The 15,529-nt window shown below is 45.6% G+C and overlaps 1 pseudogene; it reads right to left on the reverse strand.

The window, feature by feature from the left end:
* Positions 1-819: 819 nt before the first annotated feature.
* On the reverse strand, positions 820-9,570 carry LOC137986523 (uncharacterized; annotated as a pseudogene).
* Between the last annotated feature and the right edge of the window lie 5,959 nt (positions 9,571-15,529).

Raw genomic sequence — 15,529 nt, forward strand, 5'->3', positions numbered from 1 at the left:
ACGCTCAAATGGTATCATATGGTGGTAGATACTTAGCACTTCACATTACACTCTAATCAGTTAAGTCTGTTTGATCAGTAGCGCTAGCTTCCTTGAAGTATCCAGCAACGCAGGGCCCTGTTTTTCGAAAGCCGATTAACTAAATACCGAGGAGCGTAAGCTGTTGTTTCAACGTTTTAACTGTTTGGTGGAAGCTTCTTTGCTTCTTTTTGTTTCTCAAGATTGGCTTCTTCCAATGTACAGTTTGCTGATATATCAGCGTTGAACAGCACTTGGGAGCAGAGACATAAATTCCTGTGGTTAATTATTTAAATCTGAGCTTAGCGTTAATCGGCTTTTTAACAAAGTGGGCCCAGGGGAACAGGGTCCGAATTAGTAACAGAAAGTCATAGTTTACCCATAGGAAATGTCCTAGAAGCCTCACCAACGAGCTTCTTTCAAAAATTTCGTCTCCCACCCACCCCAACCCGATTTTTTTTTCCTCACAGGGGAGGGCAGCCTTGACAAAGGACCCGCGCTGAGGAACTGCTAGCGAAAGGAAAGGGTCGCCATCATGTGCTTCGAGCTGTCCACAGCCACATTAATTTAGTCAATTCACGTTGTTGTAGAGACAAAGCAATAATGTATAAAAATGGACAACTCTAGTGGTTCTACTAACGTGGCTTCTATTTGGTACATGAAACCTTTCTCGTCCTTGATGTGGCAAGAGAAATACAAAAAGAATGCGAGCTAGGTGTCGAAAAGGAAGGTCGCTTTAAAAGCCGCCATACTGTTAAAATAACAGCAGTCACACACCTCATCATGTTGGTCTTCAATCTTCTATTCCACTTCCAGGCTTGGTCGCCGATTTTTGCGCAAAGACGTTTGCAGGTAATCCGTCGGCCATTACACCACCCGAAGCATCACTTTCACTGAGTGACCGTTACATTACCCACATCCAAGAACTCGTTTGACCTTCTTATGATAACAGACCATCCATACCGGGTTGTAAACCATTGACTTCCTGTTTAAGATCCTGTGTCAGTGACAAACACCCTGATCCAACATGCGCAAAGTACTGCTTCACGCAAGCCTCCGAAACAAATAGAGCCCCCGTTACAGTCTCCTGCCCTCCACGTTGTCTCTGTAGATTTGATAATCCTCGCTACTCGTTTCGCTTCATTAAATTCCATTGATTGTTTTTTTCGATACTTTCTTCGTTCGCGAGTTTCCTGTTTCACTCCAATACCTATAATTAAAACATCGCAATGCCGACAGTACTGGACCTGCTGGCTTTGTCCTTGAAGTGTTTTCTTCACTGGTGGAAGGCCTATCTGAGAACATGGAAAGGAGAGTTTTGGTAGATATCCGTTGAACGTATGTGCCATAGGGGCTATCGAGCCACTTATTTTTTTACCCTTAGACCTGCCATTGGCACTGGGTAACCTGTGGATACCACAGGCTTACAAGTTGGGTCAATTATAATGTCGGATCGTCTGGGAGGGGCACCCAATGAGTACAGCTACTGATTCCGACAGTATCTGTTACCCTTTTCTGCGACGTTGGCGAAAGAGTCAGCGTTACGTGCTGCTATCGACATCATCCCGATCGTTTCCCTACACCAGGCACGATGGTATCCTTCAAGCTTGCAGTTTGGTCTGCAGCAATTGCGTGTTCGAACACTATTACAAGATTTTCCTCACAAGATAGAGATACTCCATTCTCCAAATGGTGTTTCCACTTTCTCACGTTTTCTTGTTACCATTTGGGAACGTTGGCGAGTCTGGTGTACTTCACGATGCAACAAAGCAGCGAACTTTGGCGTGTGGCAATCTGTGGACTGCCTCAAACTCTGGCGACGAAGACGGAATGTACTGAAAGGTCTTCAGGTCGTAGGAGAATGAAGAACTATCGGTGGACTGCTTGTCGTTGGGATCAGTCGACGTTCTTAAGGTTGTTTTGCAACCATGCGGTCGTTTCCCGAGGTTAAATAATCAGACAACGGCGGAGTCGGGTATGGATGGTGGAACACTAACATTCCCTCTGGAAAGAGTCCAAACCTCCATGTAACGAGCTCGTTTGGCTGGAACCTCACTGTCATGGCTGTGCGCCTTGGTCAACGCCAGAGGTTCAGTAATGTTTAGACGCTCAGCGAGTGGAAACATCGCCATTCACAAGAGGCTTACCCAGAACGAATCGGTTTTTCCGTGGAGGTACCCCCCGGGAGAGGGCGGAAGATACGAGGGAGGGTTTGGTGGGTGTACTGAAACAATGTCCTTCGCACATTCGCAACTGAGAATAATAGTCCACGATTCCGTCCACTTTTAGCAGAACCAAAGTTTCCCTTTAAGGAGACAACTGTCCACTGAAGGGCCTGCTTCCATAAGGATGAGTCAAAGCCAAGAGTCAAAAGCAACTTGGGTTCACAGAGGGACAGAGGAGCAGAAGGCTTGACTTCCTTATGAGTTTGTACTGGTGTGGAAATCCGTTAAGGCTGACGCCCTGTTCCTGACCTCTGTTTTCTGTTTGTTCCGTATTTACCATTCAGTAAATTCTTTGCCGGTTTCCTCTGTTTCCCTGGGGGGATCAACTGTTTCTCATGGCGAAGTTTCACCGTGAGTGCACCGCTTTTTCTTCTGCTGTTCTTCGTATTCGCGTTTCTTTCGCATCGTATTCTTGCCTTCGTCAGCTCCTTCATATGCTTCTTCAGAGGGTCCTCTTCCTTTGTGGCTACCTTTTTCTTTGGTGTTTCTGTGGTTAACAGAGTGTTGGGTTCTTGCTTCTCATTTGGCTGTTTGGGCGTCTTAACAGGCTTTTCTGGTGCCCCGGATAATCGCAATTGTTGTAGTCGGTGTCCTGTACCTGAGCAGGTTGCTGATTGGATAAAGGTTCTGGTAGATGGTTACTCTTCTCGTAAACAGATCCTGCCCCAACCACGATAGAGCCTGCCAAAGTTGTGTACAGCTTCATTTGGAAAGCCTTGAGAGCCTTCTCTGCCGGCACTTCTAAATTATTCACATCAGGTGCCATAGGGAGCATTTTCCCAACTTTTTGAGCGAAAGAAATACTGTCGATCCCATTTTGCAAAGCCCACCCGAACAGTCGGACTCTATTAATGGTGTTGCCGCAGTTTCTTAAGGCCTTCTTTTAGGGCCTTCTTTCGCTCATTGCTCTCAAAAATATGACCAGAAAATACTCGACTTGTTCTTTTTCAATCTCCCCCTTGTTGTGCTTTGGAGAAGTGATCTGAGCGCTTGTCGAACCTTCAGGTTCATTCCCAACAACGTCTTCTGACCTCCTGCCTTTCATGTTGTATGCCATCAACAAGGATTTCGCCTTGAGAAACCTTATGCGCATGTTAAGACCAGTTTCTGTACTGTAACAGTTGCTCACACGATGTAACAGGCTCTCCACCATTTGTATTTCCAACAGTCGTAAAGGCCTCAGGGTTGATGCCGGGTTCAACAGTACTTGAGGTTGTTGCCGAAGGGTGCTCTTTACCTTGCGTTCGCTTGCAGGTGGTTTTCCCACGTTTATCCAATGTATTTCTTTCGAGAGATGATGAATCACTGCGCATAGTTTTCTGCAAAAAACGTCTGACGATCTTTTTTCCTTCTCTGTTTCCTCAAGTATCGTTGAGATCAGGCTCTCTTCAATGACATTCAAGAGAAACAACCGAGTTGGCTTGACGATTGATTGCCCACAGCCTTGTTAGGTGAAAACCACCTGCGATCGAAGGTTGTATCTCTTCCATGAAATTCTCTGCCATACATCTCTGGTTCCGAATTCGTCCTCATCAAGTTGCGGTGCTGTAACCTTTCCAATTCATTCTGCTTTTCCAACTCCTTACAAGCTTCTTCTTCATTTGCCATGTCCCTAGCCACCATAGACCCTCAAGCTTCTGCAGGGCTTCTAAGCCCGTTCCATTTACACGAATCTTTGTCTTTCTCATGGGACTCGTTGGACTCCTGTTCTACCGGAGCGGGGAGACTATTGCATTCCTCCTTCTCTGCCAAATCACTTTTCAGTTTCCCTCCGAAGAACTCTCATCAAACTTACTCTTGGCATTGGAAGAATTAAAAAGTAGCACACCTCCATCTGTGTGCTTCTGCTGACATTCCATTCCTAGGTGTTGCCTCTTGCTCCAACCGGTTGTTGCATTTTCTTTACCTACCTTCCCTATTATCACCAGTCACAACGGTACTTAGATCGGAGGAGTTTCTTGCATGGTTCTGTACGTGTGGTGGTTCAGGAACAACTTCTTCAGCTTTTTTTTTTTTTTTTTGTTTTTACCTGCTCCTGCTGGTTACTCTGCACAAATGGTGATGGAGTTTGGGGCAGGCCATGGAGAAGCTGCTTCTTGCAAAACATTATTCGACCTGCGACTGTAGTGGGTCATCTGAAGTGGCTCCGTCCACGTGCTTTCTTTCCAGGTGGCCGTCCTTGTGTCTTCGAACCTTGTTTCTTCCTCCCTCCTCCGCTACCTCTTCCGTTGTTTTGCAGACCCTGGAACTGGTCACTGAAGGGGTTTTTGCTTCTGCCCCATATTGCACGTTTGGCTGCCTCGTTGGCAGCGGATGAGTGACCAAACTGTTGGAGGTAATGCTCATTGTCGGGAACCTCTGCTAAACGACCCTTGTTTCATTGGTTTTGGATACCGCTGGCGAGTATCTGCGTACTAGAGGGCAGTGATACCTGAGGACCTGAAGTCCCAGGTGTCAAGCTAAGATTGGGAAGCTGTTCTTGAACGTCGGCCCTTGTGACAATTCTGGAGCGTGTGTAAGTGGTCCGCCCTGCTGTGGTACATCCAGTGGGGGTTTGTTGTAACGAATGCCTGGGTTATCTGCCACCGGTGTTGGTTCAGTGGGACTGGAAGTTGTTGAATAGGCTGCTGTCCCTGTTCGACAAAGACACCCTGTTTTCTGTTGAACCAAACGATGTGTTTGTTCCATCTGGCGGTAAATCTGCGGCTTAAACGCTGCGGTTTGACTTCAAGATCATGGTCAACATTAGCCCTCTGACTTCTTCTTCTTTCTCTGGTCGTGTTTTGGTTTGCTTTCCTTTGGTAGTCTGTCCCTGGTTTTGCTGCCCAACAGTTGGGGTCCTCTTCGCTCTTGGTCCTTGATTTACGTTGTTTTGGCTTCTCCTCCTAATCGGAAACAAAACGCAATGAGATGGAAAATTAACCCAAACATTTCAACACCAAATAATAAGCTGCCACATGGTACTCTATGATCCCCATGGTCCGGACACTACAATAATGCTTATTTTTTTGCCTCTTGCATAAACATGTGATCAGAACTGCTCGGATGTTCCCGACAAAATTAACTGACAATTCTTGGTAAGGAATTGATTGGAACAGAAATTATCTGTTAACAATTGAAAATCTGGGTGTCGCCTGACATTCTGGATATTAAAACAATCAGAACATTGATTGACCGTCGAGTCCAGTTTCTGCTTCTTTATATTGCCAAATTGTCTTGGAGCAGCCAGAGGAAGTTTCTGCTCCCTTCTTCACGTTCAGAGTTTGAAAACTGAGTTTTTTGATTGAATGAAACGTTTCCCAGAATGATTCCGCAAAACAACAGAATAATTTTGGCGATGGTGTCAAAGCAGAACGACTTGAACCTTGTCTGAAATTGGCAAAGGATGTTGTATTCCCATTAAACCATGTCGAGCAGGAAGACCACCCGGTTGCACACCCATGGATGATTCTGCATGCTCAGTGGCCACTGCTGAGCCTGTGGCTGTTTGTGCTGCATGGGGGAACTGTTGCTGAAGCAGTTGCATCTGTTGATGGACCTGAACCAGTTGTTGCTGCAATACTTGACCGTGAGACTGCACAGCCATAACCTGTGATGCCAACACTGGGTCCCTGCCCGCCTGCCTGTTGCAGCCGCTGTTGAAGTTGTTGGTACTGCTGAACAAGAACCTGTCGTTGCTGCTCCATTTGCAGAAACTGCTGCTGTAAGACCCGAGTACCTGCTGCTGCTGCGGCACCAGAAACTGCTGGGGCTGAGGAGCCAACCGAAGGTACTTGGTTGGGTGCGTGGAGTGCTTGAGCTGGGACTTGACCCATTCCCTGATCTGATTTCTTGCTTTGGATGTAACATTTATATCGTTGTGAAAGGGTGTACGTTGAGCACCTGTGCCTGTACTTGGATGGTTGTTAGCTGCACTGAACATGGACCTGGGTTGATTTGATTATCTTCTTCTACTTTACAATTTACTTCTTGATTGTTTAATGATGGAAGTTCCTCTCTCTTCGTTTGAATTACGGATGACGCCTTTTCTCAGTCTTCAGTTTCAGTGAAGTCCAGTCAGGCCCTACCTTAATGTCATTTGCACAGTACTGTCACTAGATGCTGCTTCGTTGCAACCAGCATCTTCTGCACCACGTGCAGAAGAAGCGTTCGTCCTTGTCAAAACTTCAGCATCCTCCATCCCATTATCCAAACCACCAACCGCATTCACCTCCGTTTGAGAAAATTGATTCCGGATCGTTCCTATCCCTCACATCCGTAGGTTCAACCTGTCCTTCATCACAAACCTTTCCGTTAGCATCAATTGTTTGAGTACTCCAGGCATCTCGTGCCCTGTTTATTACCATTGCGTTCAAAAACTTCCCCACTCTTTTCTCCAGCTTATGTGAAGGTCGTCCTTGTCAATCAGATTGTTCCCTGAACTCTTCATCCTCACAGTGAACCAAGGTAGTTTTTTCCGTTGGAAACTCACTGAACCTTTGTCACCCTTGATGTTTTGGTTGCTGTGTCCACACGGCGGGGGCCCTCAAGCTTATCTGTATGGCTGTGCTTGATTCGCCCATCAAAGTGTTTGACACACATTGACTTTTGCGCGTAGCAGCACCTTGTAAAGCTAACTGGAGAAGTACTCTTGTGTACAGACTCGCTATCGGAGTTAACACTGTCTTCACTGTTCGACGTTAGTTGCATCCTTTCCAAGAGCAGGACTCGCCTGAGAAGTGTGCTTTTGAGGTGGTTTCCGCTTTTCTGCTGTAGCATCATCATCTGTTGCTCGCAACTGCATATTATAAAGTTGTTTGTTGCTGTTGTTGACCCACTACCTGTCCATCAAGTCCATAGGGTACGATAGGTTTCAAACCAGTTGGACTAAAGGGTGGGCTTCCTTATGGCAAACCTTTGCTGATGAACCTCTACAAAAGTAACCAGTAGTATGAGTGCCAACTCCCCCTGATGTTCCTTGTTGTTGTGGAATTCTTGCAGTACTTTGTTGTACTGGTGCTGTTTGTTTGTCCCAAATCCTGACGCTGCTGCATTCTCCTTTGGTACTCGGCAAGGAGTTGCTGCTTAGGCCAACGACTGTCATCTGAGTACGAAGCTGCTGTTTATCAAATGGCACCTGAGGGTTGGAAGGATCCACGGGCAGCCGGCTTGAGGTAACACTCCCTGCCCACTCCCATTAGCAAGTTGCTGTTGAATCCCCCTTTGCTAGCACAAGCTGAGCATGCATCTGTTGCGGTTTCTGTTCTTGTCGTTGTCGGTAAAGGAACCAAGCAGCCTTTCTTGATGCTCTTCCTCCGTGTCTATCTCAGGCAAATCTTTGGTGCATAACCGTATGCAACCGGGTTAAATCTAGGACGGGCAAACCCGGGCTGGATGGCAGCGTCAGCAGCACCTTTTGTTGTTGCTGCTGCTGATGTTGCAATACATGTTGCTGTTGAAGTATTTGGTAAAACTGCTGTTGCTGAGCTAGTATAAGCTGTTCCCTTTGTTTTGCTGCTGAGCCAAATCTTGCTGTTGTGAGTTGAATCAGTTGATTTGTTCCTGTGACTGAGTTGACATGGGTAGCAGAGGATGCTGATTGGGGGGCCTTGGGCTCTAGATTGCTGTAATTGGCTGGAATGAAACTTGTGGTACAGCTGACTTTTGGGGTTGTTGGGGGAATGGTACCATTGGCTGTTGCGCTTTTGACCAAGTGGTGGTGGTGGTGCCTAGCTTGTGAACCTGAGCCATGTTTTAGACCATCCGGTGCTGACAGTATAAGCTTGCAGCGAGGAGCAGGTGGCTGTTGCTGTGAAGATGGGCAAGGGTGGTAGTGGTGGTGGTGGTGGTTGAGTAGTAGGTGGCAGGAGCATGTGCTGTTGGAGGGTCTATTGACTGTGCTATGAATATCATTGGCCACAGCTACTTGTGCACGAACTTGATTCAGCTCCTCTTGGCCAATGCATAACTGGGAATTTGTTTGAGATGCTTGTTTGGAACTCTGTGTTGATGTTTATCTGAAGAGTTTTAATGCAATTTGCTGCTGAGACGAAAAGGACAGGCTGCTGCATGGAATCTGAAATAGTGTTTGTATTGTCCCCACGCTCTATACTAGCTTGCTGGCCTTTCACTACCGCTGGCGTGTTTGTATACCAGAGGGTTGGGAATGCTGCCTTCGCAACCAAGACTGTTGTCTATCTCCGTGGAACATCTGCTCATGAGTAGCCATGCCCCTAGGAGAGACCTGTTCAGTTTGAGGGTGTTCTTGATTAGGCCTAAGGTGTTATCAAGCAATGGGGTAGATATCCGGTATGCTCGCAGGAGTCAAGCAATTTTGCATCTTCGCAGGTTGCAGGTCTTCCGGGCCCCATAAATTTTGTCTGCTAGGTCAAAACAGTGCCTGTAAGGTATGGTCATTGGACGCGTGATGGAGTTCCAGTTGATTGTGAACTTGGACGTGTTTCCCAGTTCCTTCTCCTGAAGTGTGGTGTCCCCTTTTCCATTGGCGTCTTCTTGACAATCCGTGGTTGTTTGATATTGATGGCTGGTTCATCCTGGTAATCAAGAATGGAAATTATCCGGGTTTAAATTATGCATTTCATGACTGGAGTTGACTGCAATTCCATCACCTTCTCTAACGTCCGTTAATATTTTCCTTTGTCCATCGCACCGAGGCAAAATTTCTAGTGAAGATTTCGTATGAAAGTGTGCATTAGATGATGCAAGTACGTTAGCATTAGCTATGGGGGCTTCAGACAGAGAAGCCCCCACAGGTAGCACTGGCTCCTGTACTCTGGTTTCACAGCACCATTAAAGTGGTGCGTTAGAGTTCTCTCCCTGTACACTGGGCATGAAACTTCTGCTTGTTCCGCACATTGACCGTGATCTTTTTGCAATTGTGAGGATGCTCTCTTGTTGCACGTTGACGGCCGTTTTTTCTGTTTGTTCTTCCACTTGCTTTAGTTCCTTTTGCCCGCTGTTGTTTTTTAGTTCTTTTCTCAGTAGGAGATTTTCCTGCGGTTGTTGCTTGGCTGCTGAAGCTGCTGCTCCAATGCTACCTTTTTGCTGGAGAATTTTCCATTGACGTAGTTACCCTGTTCCTTTTGGATCCGTATACGTTGCTTCCGGAGTTCTTTCTCCCTTGTCCTTCTCTTCCTTGTGTTTTTTACCTTTGGAACTCACACTCTTTCCAGATGTTGGATAGTTTACCAAAGGCGCTGTGATGCCTTGGTCCCACTTGTGGAGGATTCAAACTCATGACCATGTCAAAATGTTGGTGCTGTAGGCGATGGTTGGCGTGAGAGCTCCATGGGTTACCAGGTGTAACTGAACGTGCAGGCGTTGACATGCCTCAGCCGGCGCAGGCATAACACTTGTCACTGGCAACATTTGGAGTTGTCTACAACCAGGTGAAGAGCTGGTAGAGGTGCAACCTGGTCACACGTGGATGGTCCACGACGGAGTCTTGCATTACTGTAGGGCTGGTTGTGTGGGTTGCTGAGAAGGTGGTGATACCTGTTTCTGCGGCTGCGGCTGCGGCGGCGGCTGTTAGCTGCTCTGGAGTTTGGATGCTGCTGTTGCTCATTAACACTTAGTAGCCTCTCAGTTTCAGCCTTTGATTTGTCTTCATTTCTACCTGTTGTTTCGGAAACAGCAAAAAAATGTCTTATTTAAGTCACACAAAGAAACGGTGTTCCTGGTAGTTTCTGGGTTAACCTTTGCCGCCAAATCCCCAACTGGTTTCCCCTCAGCCAGTTGTGATATTCTTAACAGTTTTTGTTGTTTGTATGTACTGTTGTAGTTTCGTTGATTGTGTTTTAATGGTCCTGAAACGCCCTTATGGGGAGTGTTCAATTTACTACGAACCTACAAGAATCTGTGGAATGGGCCCGACCTTACTGAGTCAATGCCCCCAAAATCCACTTTCGCTTGCAAATATTGTTCAAATCCTTGAGGAGTGGTTGTGTTCGCCGCTACTAGTCAGCCACGGGAACTTTTCTTGCACTCAAAGTAACAGCGAGTTCATGGTTCCACTTGTATATCCATTTCTGCGCCAGATTTGTGACATATTTAGTCCAAACTTGGTAGTGCTCATGAAGATGTAAGAAAAGTCCATTTGATAAAATGCTTATTGCTCCAGTTTAGGTCCGGCCGGACAGGAAAATATTTGGGTCTCCAGTCACGGTGCACGGACCTGGCGAGGATCCGTCCTACCATGACCTCGGGCCAAATATTTTCCTGTCCGGTCCTTCCACTCAGTCCATAAGTACACAATATGTTCCGACGTGTGTCTAAATCCCCACTTCACAAGATACCGATCACGCGGATTTTGCAACAAGTGTTACGTTTCCATCAGTGTACCCCAATCTCATTGCGGTAGTCAAAGTTGCCTATTTAGGATCCATTAGTTCGCATTTTGTGTTTCGTCACGTTTATCTTTTGCAAGTTCGTCTGGTCACAACTTTGTTTAACCTGTACATCTTGAAGGTGTTTCAAGTGTTCTATTAAAACGCTACTTTGATTTTTTTGGAAAAAAAAAATTAATATCCACGCCCTTAAGGCAAAACATATACGTTTCGTGGAAAGACAAGAGGTTTTCGTTGTTAGGATTCCGACAAGCCTGCGAAATTTCCAAAACAGAACATCGTGTCAATCCCATGTGCCGACTTTAACCGAGTTTCCTCTATTGCTTATTCGGTGTCCCGAGTGAGGCTGACACGAAAACATGCGACCAAATTCACCTTTATCCAATGGAAGCACGGTTATTTAAAAACAATGGTGTAATAAAATAAAATAATGATTTGAAAAAATGCCCCAAGAACGTTCCTTCCCGACTGGGAAGCCAATGACTCAATTCCTTTTTCATTTTCGAATGCAGTGGTGATCAAGAAGCCTAATGGGTCACAGATACTGACAAGGACGGGTTTGCCAGGATCTCAATGAAGCTTCTTGACATGGATTTCACTGGTTTCCTTTTGCTTTTTCCAATTTTTACGTTGCAGGCTGTTCCTGTCACGTACAGTACTCAATCCAAAGTCAACTGAAAATGGATCGAAACTTAAAGCGCTGGCTTTCATTTATTTATTTTATTTTCATCACTTTCAACAACACAGAGACACAGAGCTGTGGTGGGGGCGCACATCAGAGCGAGGCTCCCAATTAGTGGCAGCCCTTTTACCTTCTCAACGATGATATAGCACAGAAGACAGAACCACAAACAACGGAACGACATGCCCCACTCTTTGCGACAAGTGTGGGGCGTTCTTTTACGTCCCACAGGATTATGAACATTGAAGGTTGTGATCGGGGCCTACTGTTTATCGTCCTTATCCGAGAAGACTAGAGAGTCTAACCATTTGCAGATGGCAAGGCAGCACTTCACTTGCCCTCATTATTTGAAGACCCTGTATTATTGGTCCGGCCGGAGTTGAACTCAACGACCTCCCGCGTGACAGCCCGTGCTCAACCACCTGAGCCCACCGGTGCACTAGTGATGCAAGCACAAGCGCAAAGCATAAAGAAAAAAGTTTGCTTCCTTTCACCGTGAAAACGGGGTTGACGCAAGCATAAGCACTAGCGCAAGCACAAGCAAAGGATTTTTTTTTTTCCTTTTCCTTGTTCTTGCCACTTATGCTTGCATTGTGCTTGCATCGGTTGAAAACGAAACGCAGCATATCACAAGGAAATTTGCGACGTCTGACCAATTAAAGCACTCGTTCCAGATTCCCCACGTCTGATCATTCTTGAAGAACATGGCAGATCCCGTGGTTGATTTTGATGCTTTATGGTGACGTTCGTGTTTCACTAGCATCAGTCACCACTTATGCGTCAGGCACTTATGCTTGGTGCTTGGTGCCTGTGCTTTTGCGTCGCTAGTGAAAACCGGCTTAGAACAACTGGTGCGATGCCTTACACCCTTTTGCCTTGATCTTTTAACTTTACGCGATTGTCCCTTGCCTTTAGCTGGAAAGAAAAAAGTCCAAAGCAAGTCTTGAACACAAAAGAGCTGTTTTTTTTTTTTATACACAACCCTGAACTTGGGGATTTAATACAAAGGAGCCCAGAAGGCGACAGCTTATCACATTCATCCCTGCACTACATCCAATCCGAAGCCAACCAAGGCACCGAATTCTCCGCTCTTTTCACTTGTCGCCCCTGGCCGGACCCTTCTCTTTCCGCCTTTGACTTCGCATCAGGTTTTTCCACGTGGCCATTTGATTACATTCAGACCAACCCCAGTGGAAAGAAGCGTCTAACATTCACCAAATCGCCTCCAACGAAATCATGTTCTGGTTGGATATTCCACCATGCAAGAATACAATATCAATACGTAAAAAATGGACAGTAACAAAGCATAAGCAGGTAATTATCTTATTCCCGCGAAAGCTTCACTTGGTGATTTTCAATGGTCGTTTACATAATAAAGAGGGTATTATAACCACGAGGTGCGTTTGTCTATCACGTCATATCCAGCCGCCCTCGTATAATGATCAGGGACTTTACGATCTACGAGATGCGCCAGGGGGGGGGGGGGGGGGGGGGGGCGGTCGTCAATAAGAACGCCACTATACAACAATATCATTGGTTAAAGAGAGGAAAAGTAATCAGAGCTATCACATACCACGACAAGAGGCATCCTTTAATGCACATATTCGTGCGGTTACGTTTCTTCACAACAACGACGTGATACTCACCAAAATTCGATTTTTATGACGACAACGTATCGTTCACTAAATGTGAATCTACCATTCTCATACTGTTTCATAATTTCAGGAAGGCTTGCTCACGCTGAAGTTACTCACCCGATAGGGTTTCCCTTTGCTCAACAGACAGTTTCCTCCACAATCCGTTGCAATGGCTCCTGTACCTTGTTAGTCCAGTCTGAAATAGAAAAAAAAAAGAAGTTACTTGCCATTAACTGACGCGACAAATAATGGGGGTTTCAACACTCACGTTGAACCAATTTTTTAAAAGATGGTAGCTTCCTATGAAATGATTAGGCCTCTGTGTCAACAAACTAAAGATTAATATTACTAGAAAAATGTCCACTTATAATAATTGCTAAGAGGCAAAAGATGGCTCGTATATTTTACAGACAAATCGTGCCAGCATATCATGATGTTGTGCCCTATGGGCCAGTACGCGCAAACGAATTAACTAGCACTAGCTAAACTTCGTCACTTCACAAAAGTCTGTTTGTTTGTAACCTTTTACAAAAAAAGATTTAGTATCTTCTACCAGGATATTCTTGTTTTTATTAACATGCTCCAAGTTTGCATAACAGAACTGGAGATATTGTTGCCATCCGACTCCCACGAAAAAAAAAAAAAAAAAAAGGGAAAAAAACCATTGATCATCCTCTTCCCATTTCTGCTGCTGTTTTTGAGGATCAACTCGCGGACTGGGGGGTCTGCGCCGTTCTCTTGGAACCTTTCATTCCACTCAATTTCCCCTGGGTCTCGGGAGACCTTGCTCTGGCCAAATCCAAGTTGACCTGCTACAGTGGGATTGGAAAACCCATACTACATGACTCCTGTGCTGCTTGCTGATATCTTCCCACTCCAGGGGCACCTGTAAAATGAGAAGTGCCAGAATTGTAGGCCTGTTGTTTTTCATTGTTGGCCAAAGGTCCCTACCGAGTGTTGATTGGACTGATAGCGGACACTACAGCTTGCCGCAGGATTAGACACTGGTGGAGGAAACTGTTCCTGGGACATTAGTCACATCACTGTCAATTTCACGATCCAGAAAGTTGAAAACTCTGTTGGTCATTTTCTCTCTCAATGCCTGCAATAGATTTCCCTCTACTTCTTGGCCACCAACAGCGGGTAAGATGCCTTCATGGTCAAGCATATCTAATCATTTTCCCTGGGAAGTGGTTGTTGTTTGATTCCACGAAGACACAGCATGAGATTGGCTGGTAACTGCTGGTGGCACGTGGTTGTGCTAGTGAGCTGGGAAGATCCTGTTGAAAAAATACACGTTCAAGTTTTTAGTACAAGGCCTAATGGGTTTATACTCTTTGCAGCCTTAAACCTTCCAATGAGCTTCAATGACTTTTCTGAAAAGTGAACAGGTTGTTGGCAAATATATACCTGTGCCCAACTTGACAAGGGTAAATTTTCTCCGTTAACACTTACCTCTATTTGCAGCATGACAATCGTTAGCTGCTCCGTTCTGCAGATCATCAGTGAGCATGTCAAGTGTATGGTACAGTGCATCGGGATTTGGAAGCGTCTCTGCCCAGGTTCAAAGCATGTGATGGAAATGGATCTGTCCCTGTTGGCTGCTGCGACGCGAGCTGATAAACAAAAGATGCGCTTAAACATCCATTTTCTTTGTGCCACCTCAACCTTTCAGGAGTGACCTTAAACACCCTCACTCAGCCTCTTCCAAGAGGAGTTTGTTGAAAGCCTGATTAACCAGATTTATTATGCCCAAAACAATTTGGTAAGCATGGTCATTAAACTCAAATGGAGCAAATTTGCTTTCAGGACAACTAAGCCCAGAAGGCAAAGAAATAGCATGTTACTGACTTACATCTCTTGTCCCCTCAAGGTCAAAGTTAGACTGGTGTATTCTGAGTTGTGCTGTGACACTACCTCCTGTATATCCTGGTTGTTGAAGTGAACTGCCTTGGATGCGGAGGATGTTGTTGTTCCCTCACCAGAGACCATTTGGTAAGGGACTTGTCCAGCCCCTGCAAATGTACATGTTGATCTTGATTGACAGTGCCCTTCTGTGCCGCAAATGGGTCATGATTGAATGCCTTGTCTTCATCGTCAGAAGGTAGAAGGTGTCCTTGTTGCCTTGTCTTGATCTTTTAATCCCTCCCTAATGCATCCAACAACTCTTTCCCAGGAGAAAAGGGAGGGAGAGAAGAGAAAAATGCTTCCTGAGGCAAAAGGCACTGTGATTAGTCAACAAAAAAGAACCAGAATTGACCATAGAAGGCCCTAACGTCACACACATGGTCCACTGAAGCGGAAATCAGAGGAACTCAATGTTTCCTAGTCTTTATAATGTGCGAATTATGACAATGGAAAACCCATACTACAATATTATGTTTTTCCTCTCCTTCTCCTTCCCATTATTCCCAAGTACATACTATACATTGCTCCACGAAACACTGCAATGTCATGGTATTGGAAACCCCCGACAGGAATACAGTAAGTTGATTACATGTTCACTTGCACAAAGTAAAAAGAAACAATGAATTAACGTTTTCAGACATCCACTCTGCACATCCACTTTGGAAATGCATCATTAAAGTCATTTCATCACTGCTGTCAGCCCAAGTATCAGCA

This window comes from Montipora foliosa, unplaced genomic scaffold, assembly GCF_036669935.1.
Source record: "Montipora foliosa isolate CH-2021 unplaced genomic scaffold, ASM3666993v2 scaffold_23, whole genome shotgun sequence".
NCBI classification, from domain to species: Eukaryota; Metazoa; Cnidaria; class Anthozoa; order Scleractinia; family Acroporidae; genus Montipora; species Montipora foliosa.